This window comes from Sebastes fasciatus, chromosome 8, assembly GCF_043250625.1.
Source record: "Sebastes fasciatus isolate fSebFas1 chromosome 8, fSebFas1.pri, whole genome shotgun sequence".
Taxonomy (NCBI): Eukaryota; Metazoa; Chordata; class Actinopteri; order Perciformes; family Sebastidae; genus Sebastes; species Sebastes fasciatus.
This window is the reverse complement of record NC_133802.1, coordinates 19,107,955-19,133,194: the sequence shown is the minus strand read 5'-3', so window position 1 is coordinate 19,133,194 and position 25,240 is coordinate 19,107,955. Positions and strand designations below refer to the sequence as shown.

The 25,240-nt window shown below is 40.1% G+C and overlaps 1 protein-coding gene across 1 annotated transcript in view; it reads right to left on the bottom strand.

The window, feature by feature from the left end:
* The window catches only part of opn7b (opsin 7, group member b), a 119,695-nt gene extending 105,447 nt beyond the window's left edge, over window positions 1-14,248 (bottom strand). Inside the window, exon 1 of the mRNA XM_074644106.1 lies at window positions 14,019-14,248. The gene's annotated coding sequence lies outside the window, so the exon portion shown is untranslated. The remainder of the gene's footprint in view (window positions 1-14,018) is intronic.
* Between the last annotated feature and the right edge of the window lie 10,992 nt (window positions 14,249-25,240).

Below are 25,240 nucleotides of genomic sequence, written 5' to 3'. Positions count from 1 at the left end.
GCTCTGAGGGAGAGCCGGCCACGTGTGCTTTTAGTCCATGTTCGTGCATGTGAGTGTGCCCCAATAGGTAGATCACAACAGCTGCTCTGCACTGCTCTCATACAGCGGTTACAGCTGATAACATTGTCCCGACCGACGGCGTCATCGCAGAAGCGTAGCACCCACCCTGCGATTCTCCCTCAGGTAAACACTGTTATCACTCTGTCAGCGCTTTCGCCGTTGTTAGCTGCAAGCCGCCAGCTCTCTGTTGCCATGTTGAGAGCTGTTGAGAGGCAAAAGAAATGCTCCCAATCCCGTATTTAGCACCTTCAAATTAAGCCGACACTTAGAGAACTTACTCATGCAGCACTGTAAATGTGTCCAACAAGTAGGGGAGTCACGATTCTCCAAATCCACAATTGGATTTAAACTTTTTTTTTCGGCCGCCGACAGCAATGCGAATTTGAGACTATTGAGTCTTGATTTGTATATATAAATAATTTATATAAAATGAATTCAAAATAACTTATTTCACACAAAAAGAAGAGGTACTTTACAACAACAGCTTGAGTTTCCTCACCTGCAAAAAGCCATCAGATCCTGGTGCCGTTGAATCAGTCAAATATATTTGTTTGTGATGCCTGCAAATATGTCCTGCCATATTTGTCGTTGCCTGAGGTATGGTATCCGCATGTAGCTTAGTCTGTTTTTCTGTCAACGACGCCTTTGTTGTTTTTATAACTCACTGGGAACGCAAAATTTTGCCACAACGGTGAGTTCAGAGTAACAGGAGAATTTTCCAGTTCTGTGTTTTTCTCCGTCATCTCCGACTCCGGCAGTGGCCACGATGTATCGAAAAGTGCAGCTGCAGGTTACCGGTAAGATACACTGTGTTGTCTCTGAAGTGTTGTCGTTGTTTTTTTTCCGGACCCGCGCAAGTAGGCGGAGGTGGAGAGAAAAAAAATACTGGGAGAATTGCAGATTCTGCTATGATTTCAACGGTCAAAATCGAAAGATCACTTCGATCAATTTTTGATTTAGAATGAAAAAATCTTAGCACCCCTACCAACAAGCTTATCAGAGTCAATTATGTGGGATTTCAAACTAAGCAGGTGATTACAATGTAATGATCTGAAGCAAGTTGAGGATAAATGGCAACTCAATAATCTGTCCAATCAACACAAAAATCAACACGTTCATTATGTCCTCTCACTGCCTACAAGATCAAGACGCACAGTGACTTTCATATGTCTTTTATTTTCTGAGGAGGGAGGTGAAAAAACAGACTACAGTGGAAACACGGAAAGTGTGAAGAGGGTGTACAGAGCTGATTGGTCAATTAATCAATTGGTCCATCAACAGAAAATCAATAAGAAAACACTCGTTCTCACCTGTCAAATGTGAATATTTGAACTCTCTGGGAAATTGTGGTGGGCATTTTATATTAGAAACAATGAATCAAGAAAACAATCTGCAGATTAATCGATAATAAAAAATAATGAATAAGTCCTACTGGTGTGCTCAGTGGGGTTTAAGATGGGAAATGGTATTCATTAAAGGGTAACTTCAGTATTTTTCAATTAACTTTCATGAAGTGGAAATACTGTGAAAAAGTTAAAGTTGCAAGACAAAAACACAAGCATACCCTATTTAATGGTCTATTTGACTCTAAATGGAACCATAATTAACTAAATGAACATCATGCTGTATTGAAGAAGACTTGAAACTAGCGATTGAGACCATAAACCCATGTTTATAATGTTTACTGAGGTAATAAATCAAGTGAGAAGTAGGGTCTTTTTCTCATAGACTTCTATACAATCAGACTTCTTTTTGCAACCAGAGGAGTGGCTGTTAGAAAGAATGCAAGTTTAAGGCACTTCAACATTGGCTTCACTTCTCAGACTAGGAGGTAGCCCACTGTTTTGTGTGGAAATGTTCATGTTCTCAGCAGGATATCCGCTCTGACCCTGCACAGGGTCTAACCCTCAACCTTTATCATTTGAAATATCAAAAGAGGAGCCATCGTGACTCTTCCCCCTGGAGAGATGATAAAGATTTCAATAAAGGCTTTACACAGAACTTGTGTTCTCTTCTGATCAGCGTCATCAATAGCAGCCATTGATGATTAATTTACTGTAAGCCTACTTGCAAATTGAAAATAATTTTTGCATGGTATTTCTGATTCCCTTTTGATATACTGAAAGATTAGGGAGCAAATGAAGGGCTGAAAAAGCAGGCTTTGATTTCCAAGATGAGAAATGAGAGCATTCCTTGTGACGCCAGTCAGACATAAAACAAACTAACATTTTGTACATTATTTCTCCTTTGATGACCCCAGGGCCATAAATGAATAATCCTGCATGTTCTTTCGAATTGTATATGTACATTTGAGATATTTATCGATCTGTTAAAAACTGTTAATTCTATGTGGGCATGTTATCATGCTGCCCTTGCTATTTATTTTTGTTTAATTTTTCATTCTAAAATAAAATAATTATATATATTTTCTTTTTTTTTCCTCACTCTGTGAACTCTTTGAACATAGTCTCCCGGGGCTCCTATTAGTACGCCATGTGAAAGGAGAGATGAGGGGAAAAGAGCATCAAGGTCTTATGAAAATCACTCCTCTATTGGTGAAAGGCATGGAGAAGAGAGGACAAGACGAAAGGAGGCATAAGAGTATAAAGACGGATGCTGACGGGAGGAGACGATTCAGGACTAATTAGAGGAGAATTCATATATTTGTTTTGTCCACCTCAGCCGGGCTCTATACGGTGCGAACAGGAAACGCAGAAGATTTGAAAAAAGAAAAAATTGTAATATCACTTGCACTTGAAGAGGAATTATGTAGCGTTTGAAGTCCGTATAAACGGAATATGAGATTAGGGTGTCATTAGACATGAAAGTCGCGGTATATGTGAAGTAAAATATTACGTGTAAAGTTACAAGTTGCATTTTGGAGGAAACAGTGACTTCGGAGTGTTAAAATAATCCTGTTGGTGTGGTCCATTTAGGAGGAGTGTGTCCTGCTTGGGGAGATGACCTCTTTGGAAAATAACCCATGTCTAGATGTAGGTTTGCTTCTAAGGCTTGCTTATCAGAGCATGCACCTCTCAATTTATCCTCATTCTCTCTCCTTGCCTCACTTCCCCCGAAACCCCCCTGTTTTTCCACCTTATTAATGTCTTCCTCTTCTTATTTTAAACCCATTTCATCTTTAATATTTTTACTTTAATCCCAGACTAACTGTTAGATCAATTTGCACCTTAGCATATTAGATAATGCTGTAATTTGGTTTAACACTGACCTTATAATTATATATACTTTCAACATATTACTGTAATTATGTTATTCACAATAATCATGAAATACTGATAAGCACCACAGAGGATAGTAGGGAAACTTAATAAGTCAATCTAAAAATCTCACCTAAAGTAACATACGTATGTGTGTGTGTGTGTGTGTGCGTATGTGTGTATGTATACAGTGTGTACATACTTGTTAGTAAGCCCCACATGTGACCATGTATGTGTGTGCTTTCTTGCATACAGTATGTGTCACTATAAGTCACATCTCTGTCTGTGCTCCTGTGAATAGAGTTACGTAATCACAACCCCAACGGAGGGAAATAAAAAGAGGGGAAAAACATAACAGAAGTCATTATGAGATGAGGCTCGTTCTCCTCCTGGCTTAGACCGCTGACAAGGCTGCGAGTTACTTAAAATAGCCCCCTCTGTGTTGTTATCCACATTAGAGAGCCAACAGCATCCCGCTGTGGAATGAGGCCAAAGAGAAATCAGTAGCCTGATGTGGGACATTCAGATTAGTGGTAGGCTAGATGCCAGGCTGCAGAACGGTGTGTGTGTTTACAGTATGTGTGTGTGAAAACAATAATATGAATATGAGCGAGGTATCAAATCTTAATACTTTTTTGGTATAAGCCGAAATGTGTCTATACAACATAGCAGTATCAAGCCGGTATCAATATTTGACAGTTTAAAAAATCAGAGTGATATGTCAACTGATATTAAAGGTCTTACTGATAACATTTTTATGTAGATTGATATTTAAAAAAAATAATACATTCACAGAGCTTTTAGAAAGGTGCCGATTAAAAGTATGGCTTTTCCTGAAAAAAAATATTATGATTGTGAATGAATCATTTAAAAAATGGTACAAAATGAATGTTTTGTTTATCACTGCTGAAAATATCTGACCACTTCTAACAAGGCTTGTGAGCCAATAGTAAAACAACGTTGGTATCACATGGTATCTCTGTGTCGTCAGTGATCAAGTAGCCAGTTAGTATGGAAAAAAACTGGTTGAGTTTGACGGTAAGTGTCTGGCAACCACTTGTTGCGAAGTGAATGCAATGGAACAGAGGAGGGAGAATGCGACATCTAGTGGCTGAATGTTATCAATATTATCGATTGCACCTTTAATTAATCTACATGACCACAACATGAACAAAATATTTTTTTGTGCTCCCCTACATACACATTTCGATATTTGGTAAACAAACAAAATTACTTTTCAGCTGCCACATTATCAGCGACGGCACCAGAGAATTGTGATTGGGGGAGCTACAAAGGGGCTGGATTGTTAATAGCAGGTGTTAATGAATTTAGACACAACAAACACTTACAAATAATACTACTACAGAAAACGAGATTGAATGATCCTGGGCTAATATGCTCCACAATTGCACGTTACTAAATGTTTAGCGTTATATAACAGCACAAGCACAACTAATTCTGTGAATTTAGAATGAACAAATTAAATGCATACAAAGAGTTTATGAGAACAAGCACAAACAAACAATGACAGTCCAAATCATAGTCACCACAGAAAGCATCTGTGGATTTACAAAACACTGTAGTTGTGAGCCAAAACCACTGTAACACCAGCTACAGTTGAATATGGTAACGCAGAGCCGTCTTACGTTACTGTGGAAACAGAAATACACAACTCCTGCTCTCAGCTGCCTGCCAGCTGTAGCTCACAATATGCTGCATGAGGCATTGTCACTAAAGGCTCACAGTGACAATGCTAACATGTTGATGCTAAGCAGATGTAATGACTATGAACATCATCTTAGTTTAGCATCTTATCATGCTAACAATTGCTACAAGTACAGGCTCATGGGAATGTCATTTCTTTTGCAAGTATTTGGTAACAAATCAAAGATAAATAGACAAATTTAAATGTTAACCTAACAATGACACTAGATGGAAAAGTGAATGGATCGCCAAAGTTATTACCATTCATCCTGATGGGGACATGAATGCATGTAACAAATTATATGGCTATCCATCAAATAGTTGTTGAGATATTTTACTTAAAACCATAAATGTCTTAAACTGTCGGAGAGTGATTGTCACTCCATGTGTAGAGCAGAACAAACTTCCAATAACTCTAAAAGACGGAGGGATTTCAGATAGAAGAATTTCATCTGTTTTTTTATTACACCCTATAAAAACACACACTTACACATAAAAAATGAACAATTGGGTGCAGCAGCAGTGCTGGCGATACTGAGCGCAGATGAATGTCAATCACTCACATATTATCTGGTCATGTATAAAAATACAATCATTCTGTGGCAGGGTTATTCAGATACTTGAAGAGATTTTATGCTACAAGATTCCCAGGGATCCCAGGGTCGAGTACCTGGGATTGATACCCAGCGATATGATTCAAAATCAGGACATCTATTCCTTCAAAATCCTGATACTTGCATGTAAAAAGGCCATCACAAGGAGCAGTAAGGAGGGGTGTTATTAGTGCATTGTGTGATGTGTACTTTATTGTATTTCCATATTTGAAATGTATTGTGGTTTTATCATATAGAAAGCTGTATATTTTAATTACACTGTACATGTAAAAGCCCAACTAGGACAAGAGTTGAAAATTAGCAATAGCTATAAACTCTCTGTGCAGCACATCAGTTTCACGCCCTGTATTGGAACTATGTTAAAATTGCATCGTCCCTACCAAATAAAAATAACATAAAATCAATCAAGCTGGTTGAAATGTGATCCTGCAAGACCAGGACAGTGGCTGGACATTGTAGAGGAAATATACTCCATGGAAAAGCTGACTCATCATCTAAGGACTAAAGCAAGGACCCATGAAAACAACGCTGGGAAAAGTGGACGTCATACGGTGGAGGAGTCGTGTTCTCAGCTGGTCTGAAAAGAATGGATCAAAGGTTGTAAAGAGAGAGAGCAGTGCCGCCCTTTTGTGTTTTTGTTTTGTTCCTATTTTTGTTGTGGAATTTGTTCAGTGTAATAAAAACTGAAAAAAGTCAACCTAGAGGAAAAACGCTAGAGGAAAATTCAGGGGATCAACTAAGTCTGTAGGATTCCTCCTTGCGGAGATATTTCATCCACCTATCCATCCATCCATAACCACTTATCATTAGAGGGTCGCAGGGGTGGAGTCGATCCCAGCTGACATTGGGCGAGAGGCAGCGTACACCTTGGACAGGTCGCCAGTAAATCAAAGTGCTGACAGAGACGGGCAGCCATTCACGCTCACATTCACATCTATAGTGGTAGATCGAACGTCTAACTATAATTTTGGCATTGTGTCAGCACTGCTATTGAAGAACTTGAACCATTACTCATCCCTAAATATGAATGCAATGAAAAATACTGTTAGTAGATGGAACAAATGTGTAATGCCAGCACCGGGGCGCGGGAATAAAACCGGGGGGGCGGGGAGGTGAAGCCACGGAGAGGAGAGACAAATCACAGAGCAGAGCAGTCCTTGTTCTGCCTGATATCCTCCTCTGTGACACCTTCTCCCTCAGGGTATTGTGACATCCAGAGGACATGTCCAAGCAACTCTTATCAGCCTTTGCAACACACACACACACACACACACACACACACACACACACACACACACACACACACACACACACACACACACACACACACACACACACACACACACACACACACACACACACACACACACACACACACACACACACACACACACACACACACACATTAACACATACTCACACAGGATGATTCCCACTCAGGTCCCAGCTTGAGGAGTCCTGTGTAGGTGTGCGGTGACTAAACTGTTCTGGGTGATTTATTAACGTCTTACCCTTTCAGTGCCGATCCATTACTGTAACGGTCTTTGACACAAGCTCACGTTCCCTTTTCAATTCCAACACACAATTAAGTAAGAAAGATAATGACCTTGATATAAGCTCTTTACAGTCCGTGCGGACTTGCATATGTGCGCCGCTTCATTAGGAGGCCCTCTCTATCTTCAGACTTCCAGTAAGCCAGGCGCTGTTCATGGTTCATTTAAAGAGGGGCTATTTCTGTCCTGCACATGATGCGGAAAGAGTAATGTATATGAGAGGGCACTCACGTGTGGCCATCATGTGCTCTGTACATACGACAGTACATGGCACTATGGGGACTATAAGTGCAGATAAATGTCAGAGCGGTTTTCAGGTAGGCTGCCATGTAGACGCGTAAGAGGTGATGACGAGGTGTTAAGTAAAAGAGGCGAAGTATTTGTTGTTTTTTGTAACGCTGGAGTGTTTGTGGTAAATGGTGAGGGAGTGATTATACTAAAAATAGCAGGAGGTGGAGCCAATTGTTCAGCTGTTGAAAGCCGCGGAGTAGCTGCGGATGTGGGCTGTGAACACAGTTTTCATTCTTCCACGCCGCAGGTTGTAATCTGACCTTGTGGCCGGACTCTCTCAGCACAGTTCAGTCGGATGATCTGTTCGTCTTGAGACAGAGAAATCACTGTTCGCACTGGTTTTCTTTAAAGTAAGTCTGCATTCAGCCATATTCTGCATGCACACACAGCTGCATTTCCAAATCCAACACTGCCAGATTTTCTACTGTGTGTGTTAGAGCAACTACAACAGCTGGAGGGAGCAGATGTTACATGGTGTCCCAGAGGTAGCACAAGGCCACGCACCATCTCGCCCTGTCAGAGCGCTAACACAGACAGGCTGGCTCAGGGTGAGGACTAGACAGGCCGGGTGCTGCGGGGCGTCAGGGCAGAGGAACCCGCTCATCACTGATGCTAATTAATACTGAGAGGAGTACTGCCGCATACTGTAACTTCAGCTTACCTCATTAAAAATGGTTGATCCCATGTCCTGTCTTGCTTCCTTCTGCTTGGTCTTTTTTTTATTTTTCCTCTCCTCTGTAATTATCAACCGTTATATTGGTCCAAATCTTCATTCCCTTCACAGCTTCATTTCTGTACATGTGCCTCTATGTCCCTCCAGTTCCAAGTATCTGCTAAGATTTTCTTGTGAACATAATTTTAAAGTAGATAATGTGTAATGAGAAGCTGACCAATGAAGCCTTTGCTCCATTTGTAACTTAATAGTTCTGAAAATAGACACAGCCTGAACATAAACATTAAAAAAGAAAGCAGTATATGTCACTGAGATTTTTTCCAGGAAAAAAATTGACTTCGTAGAACTCCTGGTACTCGATGTCTCCCTGCTATGTAAGTGTCTGTCTCCTACTTAGTCTGCTTTCCTGCATAAGGCTTTTCCATTCAGCACATTAGTCAAAACTGTCTCTTAGTTGCAAGCTGCTGCATGTATCCATCTTTCTGTCCGTTCTGCCTTCCCGGTGCTGTGTTGTGTCCTGCCCACCCATCTGTCCAGACTGCTGGGCGGCCTGTCCGTGGGGAGACCAGGTGGAGGGGGCTGGACACAGGAATTTTCAACAAACAACGGATTTTTCTCATCCACACACCTTATAGGGCAACTGCACACACCTACTGTGAACACATCGTATGTCTAACGCATCACATACTCAAAAAAATATATATATTATCTTCTGAAATCTACAGCCTAAACCATCTTGAGCAAACTAAGTCAAAACATGTTGCAGCCATGAATCTCAGTAGCTGGGTCATATGATGTGACACGTTGATGCTCATAAATGGCTACTTTCATTAGACTAGATGACTAGCACACAACCCATCCTTGTAATGTGAGGCGCCAGTGCTAACCACTGCACCACCGTGCAGCCACCCTCCCTGCAGACGCCTCAGTGAAATGAATCAATCATTCCCATGTTCTTTGATCTTGCACAGGCTAGTGAACCTTTAGGCAAGTGAAGACCATATTTTACTACGCAAGAGTTGTACCCATAGACTGTGTATAAGAAGTACAACCGAACGAAAACACACTGTGAAAGGGTTTAAGTTCGCAAGACAAAAACACGGAGCCACGCCCTAAAGCATACCCAGCTTTTTGAAGTAGGGTCATTTTCTCATAGACTTCTATTTTGCAACCAGAGGAGTCGCCCTCTGCTGGCTATTATAAAGAATGCAGGTTTAAAGCACTTCAGCATTGGCTTCACTTTTCAGAACCCGGAGGTTGCCGCCTTGTTGTACCCCTATTGATATGACGCCATATGGCGCCGTGACATCTCCTTTAACCCTCCTTGATTCAAGTTGCCTGCAGGTAGAGATGGGAGGTGCCATCAAACCTGAGGTAGGCTGGCTTCAGTTATTTAGGCTGGCTCCTCTCTCTCACACACACACACAAAATTACATTCAACATTGCAACCACAACTGATTTACAGACTACAGATTAATTTTTTTTTACATTGCTTTGTCTTAGTTCCAGGTTTAAATTAACTGAAATCCTGTGTGGTCCCCCTCTTTAGCTCACTGACCCTGGGTCGTGGCAGCAACGGCTTATGTGACACCAATTTTGCCTGGGTGGTGCCGTTCACAAATGTCTTTGCAAGTCTGTGCATAACATGGGATCTCACAGTATAGTGTGTGTGTGTGTGTGGGGGGGGTGGGAGGGGACTTTCTGTGCACCTGGCTTGTAGCTCATTGAAAGTCATGTCACACCTCATGGTACTTAAAGCCCGCCAGCACCCTGCACTCATGGTCAATTATGATTCCGCTGCTGCTTTACGGGGTGCTGTGTGGTAGGAATGCAAGGGGTGTTTATGTTCAAGGGCAAGTCCCTGCAGAGTGAATGACACCAATACCCCCCACCCATCCTCCCATCTTCCCTCCTCATTGATCCAGAGTGGAGGCAGTAAACAGCCGTACGGACTTCTCTGTGCCGATTGACAACTTCCAAATATAATAAATCCGGTGGGGTATAATCTGACTTCAATGCAAATATGGGCCTAAAGCTATAACAGTCTTTATGAGCAATCCTTTCAATTTCATTCGAAGAAGGAAAACATTTTAACCCAAAACTGCACTTTTGTGTGAAAAAGTTTGAACGCAGCATCTGTTGACAGAAAAATGTCAAAATGGAAGAGAGCCTGACAGACGCATGTTATAGCTACTTTAGGAAAGAGATGAAAAAAAGCTGAAGTCACTTCATGAGGGCTGTGTGATAAATGCCGTTGTTACGCTCACAAATCTGCCATAATACGAGAAATCTGATTGTAATTTACAGCACCGTGTGACACGCATGAATGCATTCAAACTGTCTTCATGCATCTTTTGCATTGAACTTGCGTTGAGCTTGTTTTTGTGCAGTGTGGTCTCCGAGAGAAGCTGCTGTGCTGCAATGATAACTACAATTCTAGCTTAATTTCCTCCTTTGAGACTAACGTCTTACCTTTCTCTCATAATTCTTTTCTTGAAGTGGGATTATAACACTTCAACTGCTGCGGCATGTCGTAGAAATCGAGGTGACCTTGAGAGGAAAGGTGGCCTTGTTAGACAGAATAGATTCAGTCCTGTGTCATCACTAACCATGTGTCCTTTCTGAGCATCCTTTAGCTACACACTGCACTCCTTTCTGCTCGATTCAATTCAAAAAGAGCATCAGCTAGTCCTCAATTATACATCCTTTCTACAACACTTTCTCTCACAGTTTGAGGACTCATTTTTATTTTAAATTGAGTAGATTAACCAGCGTCGAAATTTAACCAAGTCATAAATCTTGCTCTCCATCCCAGACAGGCCAACGTTGACACTGTACAACAGTTCATTTCATTTATGTTTGAGAGCGCAAGATAAAGAAAAAGCAATCCCAGAACTGGAGGAGTGTGACTGTAGGAGCAGTAATATGCACGCTGTTTGCAGTACACTCTCACTTTCATTTAATAAAATGGGTGCTCTGCATTACAATTGTACATTCAGTTACCTGCTCCTAAAAGTGAGAAAGAAAAATACGATGTCACCCAGATGCAGATACATATTGATCCTAGCTGCCAGAAACAAATGGGCTACTTTCAATGAGCATTAACAGATTTTAATAGAACCGATTTTTCATCTCATTCAGACAAAAAAATTACTGGGGCCAACCATTTTACACTGTTCAATTCCAGCTTTTAATGGCCCGTGTTATATCAGAACCATCTGTCCTAACTAACCCGCTTCCTTGCGCCCGTGGAAAAGTGGTGAAATATTACTTCCCAGATCCACAGATATGAGGTAATTGCAATATGATTGAACTTTGCAAAGATGTCTCAGTAATGCCAGGTGAAGAACACTTGGACCGCGATAACAGATGTTGCAACATTTCTGACACAACTGTACAGCTCATCAAGCGAAAAGTAATAGCTATAGTTTTCCAATAAAGGTTCCCCTGAAGTAATAGGGCATGTACCAGGTTAAGGCTCTATAAACATTAAAGAAATCCAGAGTGAATCTTTATAATTAAAGTCACTGGGATGAAAAGCCCTTTGTTTTACCCACAGCCCTTCCCCAAGGGCATTCATGATGTATTGCTGTAATCTGCACATTTTGTATGGGACATAAAAGCCTTTTTATTGCTGATTGTGTATGGGGATACTGACATTATGGTTTACAGTGGTCATCTTGTGACACTAGACAACGCAGAAAACGCTTACGGTTCAGACAATGTAAGAAGAAATGAGCCAAAGAGAAAACAACAAGCCTTGTGTATCGGTAACAAGTGTTGTCATGATTACACAAGTATGTGTCAATACATTTTCTTCTCTGCAGTTAAACCACAAATCAGTAAATCATTATCATTAGCCATTCATTTTTTAGAGCTATAAGAAGCAAGAATAGATCGCTTACACACACATGTGTGTACATGAACACCAAAACAAATTTTAGGGCTGTAGTTTTTATGTTCTATCAGTAGTTATTATGATGACAAGTTCTCTACGAAGGAAACTCTAGTGCCAAGAAGGCCAAATTAACTAAGGCGCTCAGCAACCCACACATTCATCACTCACAGTATGTATAATGAAAACAGGTGCAGTCTATAATTCACTAACAAGCAGGTAAATAATCACACATGGCCAATCCCCAAGCTGGGGGCTAACCAGCGATGGAAAAGGTGCTGAGACTCAAAGTCAGATCAGCACCATGGACAGCAGCCAGTGAAGCCCCTTTGGCAAGGTTTCCCTAACATGAACACGGCAGCCAGCAAAAGTTTGCTGACACATCGGTGCAACAAAGTACGAGGAGAGGTGTAGCAGGGAGTGTGTCATTGGCAATCTAGTGGCAAAGGGTGATTTTGTTGCCAAAGATGAAGCATAACTAAACAGACCGGTTTAAAATCACATCAAATGCGTTTAATGTAGGCAGGTTATGCTTATCTGATCCATTTTGACCACCACCGGGGCCAAAACTCAGGCCAGCTGTGGGACCACTCATATTAACTCTGACACCAAACGCTAATTTTAGCCGTGGAGTATTTAAGAATTAAGCTATGAAGTGGGACAATGTGTAATTTTATCTGCAAAGGTAACATTTTCAGGTTTGCTGTACTGTTCCATTGGGGTGTAATACAACAAACATTCAAGTAGTAAACATATAGTAAACACATATACTGTTCACATGAAAGAGAAACAGTGCCTAGATAGATACAACCTGCCTGCATGTTTCTTATGTATCCTCTTAGCATATAAAAAATAATACAGCAGCACTACAAAGCTTATACTCTGATAGGTACAGATCAATGTTTTACACTGAAAATATCAATGCATGTATGAACATGACTTACACACTTGTATCTACAGAAACAATAACACTATTCTAGTTGGTCGTTAAATCAGGGCTGTTCAAATGGGGGCCTCGGGGCAAAAGTTGGCAGAGTGACATTTTGCGCAGGAAGTCAGTTTAGCACCAGTGAGATAAGAAAAAAAAGGAGAGGCAGAGACAGTAGCAGATGGACAAAAGGCATTTCAATTATGGGAACTTGGCATCCTAGAACCGTTTTGCATCTTAACAATACAAACGTGTTTGCTTTTGGCCCGCGGCCCACCACTATTAAGTTTCAGCTTTGGCCCTCCAAAGGAAAAAGATTTGGGCATCCCTGCATTCAATTTAATTACTCATTATACAGCACAGCTTCAAAAACAAAACAAGAATGAAGAAATTTGCACAGGCAACCTGGCAGACATTCAACATGGGCTCATTCACAAATCACACACCCTCAACAGGTGACTAATGAATACAAAATTGGGGAAATCGCAACTTATTCTAGGCCTGGCAGGGTCTGTTCCTGACACTATAGGCTATCTATATGCAGACAGCACACTGTAACAGAATCACACAGCAATAAGAGAAACCCTGTTATATGATACCCTGCTGTTAAATTAAAGAACACACCCTGCAGGCTGCAACATTAATTTCATTAAATGTCAAGGTATGTGGAACAACATCTTGCAGCAACATGAGCCCTTACATCCAAACCAACAATAAATCCAATTTATAGCCAGGCACTTTGCAGCAAGTGCACACACACTTGATTAACAAACATAACTGGCTTCCTCAGTGTATAGCCTCACAGGAATAAACCAGAAAAGACACAACTCAGACAAATACACAAGAATGACCGACAATGAATAATAAGTTGATGCAAACCACAGTGGGTGCAATAAAAAGCATAATTTAGCCAAAGCAAATTAATTATATACTTCCTATATAAACAGCAGAATAAAACATAAGCAAAGCAGATAACTCAGAGATGTATTAAACAATAGAAACTCCACAAACACCCATAACGCAGTGGTAGTTGACATTCTCATCTGTTACATTCATCAGTGAATGAATGTTGTTGTACTCACTATTGTTGCACTGGTTGTTGTCTGTACGGCATCCTGGGAGTCCTGACTGCTCCTTCATAATGTCCCAGTCCACCCAGTCTGTCTCTCTGTCCCACGGCGCTCCACCATGTCTCCAAAAAGTTTGGAGACAAGCTCTGCAGTCACAACACGACAGAAATAAACAGTCACAAACAGCAGAAAGTCTTCAATGAAGGTAAAAGTTCTTCAGTGAACGCAGAAGTCACCGAGCCACCACGACCATTTTAGCATTTAGCATCTTAGCCAGAGCCAACCTGTTGATTGCACCACCTGTGTTTGATTCACTCTGCATCCAATCAGTGATCAATAGAGGTGGATGCAACCATAAAGCTGAGGTACAATAATGCTAACCAACCATAACTATGCTTATTCTACTCCACTACATTTCAGAAAGTCAAGAAATATTACACTTTTTACCCCACTATAGATTATACACTAGAAATAGAAATAAAGCAGTAGTTAACAGGTAATTTATGAACATAATGCTAAAATATAAACAAAATATATGAAAAGAAATATAAGTACTCAAATTAAAAAATAAGGAAATGAGAATATAAAAATGAAATATGTACAAATATTTGCATTGAGGCGTGCAATAAAAAATCATATAACAACAGTACAAAAAAGTAAATACAAAATGCTTATAAGTACAGAAAGCTATTCACTTTTCAGAGTAAGGTTTTATATTAAAACATATGGTGAATTTATAAAATAATTATGGTTGTCAATCGATTACAAAATTGAATCGCGATTCATCACATGATTGTCCATAGTAAATCAAGATGAATCGCAAATGAATCACAATTTTTTTTATCTGTTCAAAATGTACCTTAAAGGGAGATTTGTCAAGTATTTAATGCTCTTACCAACATGGGAGAGGGAAAATAAGCCTGCTTTTTGCAAATGTATGTTTATAATTGTTATTGGAAATCAATTAACAACACAAAATAATTACAAATATTGTCCAGAAACCCTCACAGGTCGTGAATTTAGCATAAAAAATATGCTCAATTCATAACATGGTAAACTCAAGCCCAACAGGCAACAACAGCTGTCAGTGTGTCAGTGTGCTGACTTGACTATGAGTGGCCCCCAAACTGCATGTGATTATCATAAAGTGGGCATGTCTGTAAAGGGGAGACTCGTGAGTACCCATAAAACCCATTTTCATTCACAGATCTTGAGGTCAGAGGTCAAGGGACCCTTTTGAAAATGGCCATGCCTGTTTTTCCTCGCGAAAATGTAGCGTAAGTTTGGAGAGTTATTTAACCTACATCACAACAAGTTAGTATGATAAGATAATCCAATGAATTCCATATTTCATATAGTACCATTATCTTCACTCTAGCTTTAATACTGAGCCCGGTACAATCTCTGGAATATCGATTACATTAATGTGTAAAAGAGATTAGTGGCGTTAAAACAAATTTGCGTTATTGCGTTAACTTTGACAGCCCTAAAATAATACATTGTTAAAGATTAAACCATTTGTGTCCAACCAAGAAAGCAGTGTATTTTTATTTTTTATTTTTGTCCAGCAGTGGGTGTTTCATGCATCCTTGTTACATCACAACATCGCTCTTGGGTGAATTATAAAAAGCCAAAGAGCTATGACCTCACTCAGTCTCTAATGGCTTTTTTTTTTTTTTAGCTGCCGGATGATGGAGTTATGATATAATGATAATAATAAATCATATTTGTAAAGCACTTTTCGTTACCCAAAGCGGCAACATTTTGAATACTGATTTATTACCGATGTGCACTTCGGTGTACGCCACATGACAGTAAAAGAATACACTAGCTGCAGGGGTAGATCCCTGACTTATTGCTAGATCCCTGATTTATTGCTCTGAAAAGAAAAAAAAACAGCTTTGTCTCAATAATGTCAGTAGAGAGTATGACCGTGTGACACTGTGGCCTTCAGAAGGAGAACAAATCTCTCTCACACTGCGTTCCTCTCTTTCAGTCGCATTTAGTTTTTCTTTATTCCTCATTCTGTCACTCTTCATATTCCTCTCTCCGCCACCTCTGCCTGCTACTGACTCAAATAGCTCTGCTGTGATGCACACTATAGCACTTTCTCATCCCGTTAGGTATGGGCAATTTGTTGATGATGCAATATCCAAGGTAACTTTACCTCTCAGGATGCTTGTCAGAGGACATTTGAAATATTCAGCTGGGGACACTGTTCTGGGAAAAAAGCAATGGATGCACATCTCTCTTAATTTATTTACATTCCTGTAATGCTACATATTTACACACACATACGCACACACACAAATATTCTGCTTTGTGCTCTGGAAGAGAAGGTCGACATGCAATCTCCAGCATTGTGATGTCAGGGGGAATGAAAAGTTTAACATGCATTGAAAATGTGTTTGTATGCGTGATTACAAGTCTGTGCTCAACTGCACATGGGGAGTGGCTCATATTGTGCTGCTTTATTTATGTGCAACCATGTAAGCCATGCAGCTTATAGCCATAGATGGGGGCCGCCGACCTTAGGAACGACTATGCATGCCAACCGTGGATGAAATTGCTGCCTAATCAATGTCTTACATGTCGCGCTATATGCTCACAGAAGGACACAATCATGAATTATCCCTGTAGGCTGGAGATTAGGCCGTAGCTGGATTTCAAAATAGGAAATTGATGAATATTTTCTGTCTGTCTATAGTGTTGATATCCCCCCCCCCTCTCCCTCACTTACCGCCTCTTACTGCTGACAAGTAGGATTTGTATCTGTCGTGTTTCTGACCCAGAACATTGTTAATACATAATAAGACATTTACCGTAGACAGGGTGCTCCCTACTCTGCGATTACAAAATGCTGATTAGCCTGTCATGGTTTGTTGTTGCTACATGTTCCCGGTTGTCAGTTACCAATAAGTCTGTTCAAAACAGAGCCGGCACACTAATAAAAAAAACATGTGGTTCAACTTAAAAACTTAAAAGTTCAAGGGCTGCCTTAAAGTTTCAAGTAAAGTCAAATTGGATTTACTAATTGTTTCAACTCATTATTTTGAGTTTACTTTAGCTTTGGATTGCTCACTGTACTGTAAGTTGACATGACTGTACTTGTTGTTTCAACTTAGCAATGCCAGTTCAAAATATAGGTCACTTATTAACATGCATTCTGTTCACTTGTCCCAATGAGTAGTTTCAACTTACTTATTTTAGTTAAAAGGAAGTTTTGACTTTACTCTTTTAGTTAAGATTATCTAAAAGTATGTATTGTTTTAACTTATAAATTGTAGTTAAAGCAACACACCATGTCGTGAGGCAAAAGCCAAATTTTTTTTTTAGGATTATAATAACATAATTTTATATATCGAGGTAATTTGGCAGTAATTCCAAAGAAATTTCAAATCGGTTACTTGCTAATTATCACCTAATTACCATGAAATTTGCGGACCTGTAAAATGAAGTGTTATCATGTACTGTTGTAGTTATTAGGTGATGATCATCACCTACCCTATGGGAAGGACATTTGTGCTTTACATAAAACAAGCATTTTTCTACTGTTCTTCTGTTGTTTGATTGTTACTTTGTCTTTCCCACTGACCTCGTTGTCAATCTTCAGATATTGATCAATCAACTATCTCATCGCCTCCTATCAACCAATCAGTTGGTGGATGCTGGTCTTTATAGATATCGCTGCAATTCTTTTTTCAGGCTGTGTATCATGCAATCCTCTACCTCCGTTATAACCACCATCATCTTTTGTTTGTCTCCAGAGATTTAATGATGTCTCTTCGCCACTAACTGCACTGTACACTCATGCTCTGAGTGTGTTTATCTGTATCTCGAATGATGATAAATAGTGTTATTCACTTCTAGTTGATCTCTTCTAATCAAAATTTTGAAGTGATATTTGACTGAAGTGGGTATGCAATGACATACTCAGGCAAATAATTTACTTGGGAAGAAAATACCAGCAAATCTCTCCTTAGTTACTACAAGAGTTGGCATAGCAACCACTAAAGCACAGCAAGCCGTACTATACCGGTAGGTTAATTAACAGCATGGAATATATCAATAGACATCAGACTGCTTAGACAAAACTACTCACAGTACTATAACAGCTGTTACATGGCAGGATACATGGACATAGTCTGATTAGAGTCAATCAATATCATTAATTAATGAGAGATGTGTTTAGAAGGGTCTTCAACCTGCAGTACCTGGGCGTTTCTAATTTTGTTCGTTCTCTGTCCAAACTATTGATCCTCAAGGTATTAGGCATCAAGTTCCATGAAAAGGTGACTAACAAGTGAGGTGGACAAATTGGAATTATGAAACTGGAAAAAGTAAAAAAAAAAATCTATAATCTGAAAAAAAAGAAAAGAATAATTGACAACAAATTTGATTCATTTCAAACACGACTAACTAAATTATAATCATTACTACAAGTGGAAACCTCTTGTAGTGATCACGGTTACAGTGATCAACTGCTTATATGGATCAAAAAGCTTGGGACAGAATCATTCTTGTATAAATGCTGTTAAATAATTCACTTATAGTAACCAAGTAGTCCGCTTACAGTGTTCATTTTGGATCTTTTTATACATGACAACACTTAACTCCCATGATAATTTGCCTCATGGTAACCCGTGTGCGTCCAGCTGGCTACCTGAGGCTGGTGCTGCATGCATATTAAAATGATGACGGGAAAAGAAAGTCATTTTCTCTCAATGTTTTTCAAAACCGTAACCTCGAAGCTTATAAAAAAAAAGGAGCCAGTGAGAAACTTGGTGTTCCTCAGGCTACCTTGTGTGGTCTACTCAAACAACTGGCTAGTCATGGCTGTTAGTGATGGAGACTAATGCGCACGGGGAAAGCACCTGTAGTTGAAGCCACATTTGAAACAGCTATACTATATCTTGAAACAGTCAAAATTCAGTAAATAGCAAATAACTCTCCATTTCATTACTTCATATTCATGTAATAAATATACAAATATCAATAATCTGCATGAGAAATAAAGAAAAAGGTTATAATAATCATCTGCTTATTTGACCCAGACAGACGTGATCACCATAAGGTTTCCACTGTACTTACATTATGTTACTTATGACAAAGTACGAGAAACACCTTTCAATATAATACAAAAAAAATATGTAACAACACCACTTACTCAAAAATGAGTTGATACAACAGCTCTCTGTCTTCAAGAACTGAACATGACAAAGAAATGGTTTGTTGCAAAGATATACAAGTGTACAGTATATATTAACTCCTAATGTTGTCCTTAATGCCATTGGGTCATTGTTGATTGTTTCCAGACTGTAGTTTTAACAGTGTGTCTGGCACCATTGCCACTAGTCGGCTATTCTGCCTATTGAGTGCACGTTGAATTGGTGACGGATGTGAGAAAGAGCTGTTTGTTAAGACGTGACATTCAGCAACTTTAATACAGATTTGTTTTGCCGCTCAGTGTTCTTTCTTCTTCCACAAGCAGTGCAAAGTAAAACTGCTTTGAGTGCTTTTGTGGTTTAACCGACCACGACAGACAAAGATGTCTTTTGTGCATTCCTGATGCTTAATTAATTATGCAGACCTCACTCCAGGGCATCTGAGAGGCACACTGGAGCCTGTTTGTATATCATTCTGCCATTCAAAGTGAATTACATTATACGTTAATGCTGCTGCCTGCTGCTCTGTCGCGGCCGGTAAATGAATGAGCAGCGACCTGCCGGATAAGAGGCACCTAGTTAGCTTGTTTTGGAGAACTAATGTGGCTTAAAACATTTCTGTTAACATTGCTCTCTACATGCTGCCTGTTCTGACATTAATTCACCAGGTGGCTAAAATGTCCGTGTATCAATATCACTGCCAGTAAATATCTCACAACACCTTATGTTCGAAAATCTGAACATAGCTTTTAGCCATGGCTCTAAGGATGGCAATGTCGGTCCACCACTTTGGTTCGGACTGAAATATCTCAACAACTACTTGGGTGGATTGACATGGAATTTGGTACAGATAGAAACAGAGGATGGCTTTGGTGATCCCCTGATTTTTTGCTTAACGCCACCTGACATTTGTAGTTTTAAGTCAACAACTATTGGATGGATTACCATCAAATTTGGTACAAACATTAATATCCCTCTAAGGATGAATTGTAATAACTTTGATGATTCATTTGGTGCCATCATCAAGTTCAAATTTCAATTTGTCCAATATTTAGGTTTATGATCAAATACCTGCAAAGTGAATGACAATCCGATCAACCTCAGTTGTAGCCTGATTTGTGTTTAGTGTTAATTTGCATGTATAAGCATGCTAACACGCTAAGCTGGTGGACATGGTAAACATTATACCTGCTTTGCATCTGCATGTTAGCATCGTCATTCTGAGCATGTTAGCATGCAATGTTAGCATTTAGCTCAAAGAACTGCTATGTCTGAGTACAGCTTCACAAAACCGCTAGCTTGGCTGATTCTTATGCTTAATTTATACTTCCGCGGAAAAGCTTGCGCAGAGCTCCCACAGAGCCGCAAAGATGGTCTGCGGAGCTCGCACCGGACTCCACAGAAGTTTGATTGGACATCAGAGCCTGAAGGGGGCATTTCCAAATAAGTACCTCACATCCGTTACAACAACAGAAACAACAATCTTATTAATTTTAGGCACAGGAGCCCCAGCTCATCATCCAACTATTCCATATTTTTTTTCCAGCCATGGAGTTGTGTTGGGCCAAACTTATATGGAACTTTTGAATCATGCCTATCAAATAAATCAAAGACCGCCTGACAAAGGATTTGAAAACTGCAGGTCCAAATCGTGCACGAGAGGTGCCCGCACCAGCCTGCACAGAAGTATAACTCAAGCGTTAGCCTTGTTGTTGCACCATTAAGAAAAAACAGCCCATAATATCTCCAATGACTGGGCTTCAATGGTGTCTCGTCCCAGGAAAACAGAGGTTATAGATAGCGTTAGTGATTGTGGGTGAGGGGGCGAAGACATTTATGTTTCCATTCAGTACACAACACACAGGGTGCAGCTATTGATGTTCCATATACTGTCGATGAATGTCCAATGAAATGTCAATGCGGTTAGTCACCATAAGCCTCTTAATCGTATCATCTAATGACCACCAAAACGTTAATTATCAGTCTGTACTGTGTATTATTGATTGCTCTCATTGCCACCATTGACTTTATGCCTCTTTTTGCTGAGTGGGCAATTCAACCCGCTTACATCCACTCCCTGTTCTCCCTCTCCAGTGTACATCAGTTTTTCAAGTGGGCACACATGCACACACACACATGAACACATGTGCTAACATGCTCACACACTTACACACATTACAGCCTGGAAGATGTATTGGAAAAGTGACTGACGGAACAGACACACATTCACACATCACAAACCCCATGTCACCTTCAAGCCAGGGCAATTACAGTCTCACTCGGCAGTTTCCTCACAGCTTCTGTGAGACCCCTATCTGACAATAATGCAATACTTGTGTGTCACAGTAAATGTATTGTCCCATTTACAGCTCAACGTTTGTTTCGGTGGAGAACCACCATGTGAACCATAGACTGTTAGAAGTGGACGTAGTCACCGTGACGTCACCCATTGGTCTGTGGACTGCCATTTTGAAGCCTTGAGTTCGTTATTTTGGGTGACGCCATCTTGTTTTTTGCAACTAGAAGTGACACGAGAGGGTGGAGCTAAGAACCGAACGCTGAATAAGGCATTTTAGGCAACCAAAATGTCCCAATAAACTTTCATGAACTGAAAACACACTGTGAAAGGGTTAAAGTGGTAAGGCAAAAACACGGACAACTCCCAGACCGAACGACTCCGTGGTAGCGACCTGCCAATCACAAGGTAGCCAAGTGAGAACAGAGAAACCATTCTAAACAGTTGTTTCTACATGCCTCCCCCGGGCTGATTTTGAGTAATTATTGTGAATGCTCTAGTTAATAAATGTAGCCTAAACAAATAATGCTTTGTTCGTGATGACAGTTTTTTTTTTCTAGCACCAAGGCGTTGTCCAATGTGCTCTATGTGCACTGTGGATTTCTGATGCATTCTGTGACGTTTTCTCTCTGCCTGACCAGCCAGAAATCCCACGTCAGAAACCCATGTGCACGCATGCTTTGACTCTCAATAAAACTGAAACTCAATAAAATCTATTCTAAAGCATTGAAAATTATAAAGAATGGATGAAATGGATGAAATGGATTGCGAGTTTCTCAAAAATCCCCAACAAACATGTTCTCCTTTTGTACATTGAATTGGTCAAAATTGGTTATCAGTTTTAACATGTACAACATTTATAAATTTAACACAATCTGATAAAGTAGATTTTACTGGTAAGTAATATTAATAAAACCACCCATGTAATATCTAGATTCACCCAGAACAGAAAACGCTGTGGTAGCGACCTGTCAATCACAAGGTAGCCACACCCTAAAGCATACTCTGCTTTATGGTCTATTTTACTCTATATGAGACCATAATTTACTAAATGAACATCATGCTGTATTGAAGAAGACTTGAAACTAGCAGTTGAGACCATAAACTCATGTTTATAATGTTTATAGAGGTAATAAATCAAGTGAGAAGTAGGGTCATTTTCTCATAGACTTCCATAAAATCAGACTTCTTGTTGCAACCAGAGGAGTCGCCCCCTGCTGGCTATTAGAAAGAATGCAGGTTTAAGACACTTCCGCATTGGCTTCACTTTTCAGACCGAGAGGTTGCCCACTGGAACCAAAATAGTATTTTTAGTCGAATACAGTCTGATTACATCCCACAACTTGGTGTGAACTTAAATCCAAAAGTGCAAGTTCCAGCCTAACAGCTTTGGCAGCGTGTTGATTGTTGTCTGTTAGCTAAATAATCAGTCAGGTTGGCACCAGCCATGTGGCATCATCAATATGGAGGACAAAAATGAGAAGTGAGAGCTGAAGAATCCTCCCACTGACCTGGTCGGTGTCCAGTAGCCAAAACCAAGCTTCATTTGGCAAAGCCCTCCAGTCAGTCAATAATTCCTTTAAGCAAGTTTTTTTTTTAGTTTTTTTTTTACAATATTAACAAAATGCCTAAAGGGTGATATGTGCCAGGATAGTAAAATTATAATAATATTAAAATGTATCAATGCAGCACCTTTCAAAACAAAGTTACAAGGTCCTTTAGTACCAGAAACACCTTCCAACATCAACAAGAGGAAAAAAAAACCTCATAATGTTTTTTCACATTACCTTCCAAAATGAAGCAGCAAGTGAAAAGTGGTTTGTCTGGCTTCAAGCTGTCTGAGGCCGCTTCAGACACAGTGTGGGACCTCATCATCACAGACCTACATGTGTGGCAAACATTTCATAAAAGGTCAGACTGAGCTGTGGATTTGAGAAACAGTGAAGCAGAACAATGTATTTGGAATTTAAGTATTATAAATAATTTTACCTCTATAGCTCTCCACCTTTCTGTGTCTTCTGATGCTGAAGTCATGAAAGTTCAATTGGTTAGTTAGCTTTTGCTTAAAGCAGCAGTGGGTAGAAATGGAGCAAATATGATTATTTTTATAAGACGGTCGCGATATCGTGACAGCATGAGACAGGTAATCTGAAAAAAACATGTTGCTCTGTGTCCTCTGGTGCTCCTAATGGCATCTGCAAGATTTCACAGACCAGAGGAAAACAACCAATCAGAGTCGAGCCGGAGCCTGCCATCTCTGAACAGCTGTCAATCACTTGCAAACTGCGACCAAACGGTCAAACTAGGCAGCGCCGATCAAATATGAATCAATATTCTGTTACGGTAATGCCTATTTCTCGCCTCAAATGTTTTCAGAAACATCTTGTAGTGTACTGTTCAGCTGTAAAATGAGAAAGTTTGTGACCTGGCAGTCATGTTGAGATCTGCTGAGGAATTACCAAGCACCGCCCACCAGCCCGGAGCACAGCCAATAGGAACGCTCTCTCTCTGAAATGGCCTGTGATTGATCAAAGTCTCCCGTCATGAACTAGATTTTTTAAAGCCTGAAAACAGAGCCATGAGGAGGTGCAGAAGTCTAGTTTTCTCTCAGAACACTTGAACTACCATATGCTGAAAGGTTATTATAGAAATTTTGCCCAATGATGCTAAAAACGTGTTGCCTACTGAGGCTTTAAATATGTGTGGTCATTTATCATATCACATCTCAGAATCGTTGCTGAAACAGATAGAGCTAGATTTCTATTTAGCTACAGCATCGTATATATGTTTTTGAAGAGACCAGATGGATTCACCAAGCTTGCATCTCCCTGTAGGGTACAGGCAGTGAGAAAGACCCACTGTGATGAATTTGCTGGACCACTAGATCATGCAGCCCGGGAGCTGAATATGTAGTTTCTGAAAACATTTCATGCATACATAATGGGTTCAAATATGAATTTATGTGGGAAGAATTGTTACGCTATTTGATGTTTTCAATTACATTCTATGAGCAATGACGGTAAAATGTGGCTAAAGCATCGACCTCGATGCTGTCAGTCAGTACATATTTTGTTCAAGTTAGTGTGTTGAAATGGGGCCTTTCATGCTGTAGAATCTGTACCCTCGGGCTACTGTAAGATGTGTCTTTGTTTAAATCAAAATCTTTCACTCCAGAATCTCCAGAGCTCCATCGCCAATCGAGCGACACAGGGGTTCTGCTTTGGTCATCCCGGCTCCCCAGCTGTGCAGCAAGCCCCCCTGCAGATCCTCTCAGGGAGTTCACTCAGCACTCCTCTGCAACAAACACTCAGCCTCTATAGCTGGGATTACAGTAGTATACAATGCACGCATTTGATAATATACTGTGACAAACAGTGTGTCTCAGCCCCACAAAGCACACATTAAAACACCGCTAGATCCCTGCTAGCACCCACCCTACCCAGTGTAGACATATTCTTAACATTGTCATTTCCTGTGAGTCAGAGTCTGAACTCTATTTTATCTTCTCTTTGAGGCTGTACAGTTCTGCTCTCCTCCACACTGACGGAGAAAAGAAAAACCTTCTGCTCGGAGGATCACAGGAGGTAGCTGGAAGTAGTCGGACAGTTAGCTTTGCCTGATTAAGTTCACTTTATTGTGCCTCGATGGTGAGGACTAAGTAGTCCATTAAAACGCCCTGCATTAGTTTGCTTGGTAACGCTTTATATTAAGGTTCTGTAATAAGTGTTAGTTAATAGTTAACCTTAAAAGTACTTCTAAGATGCTTATTAACA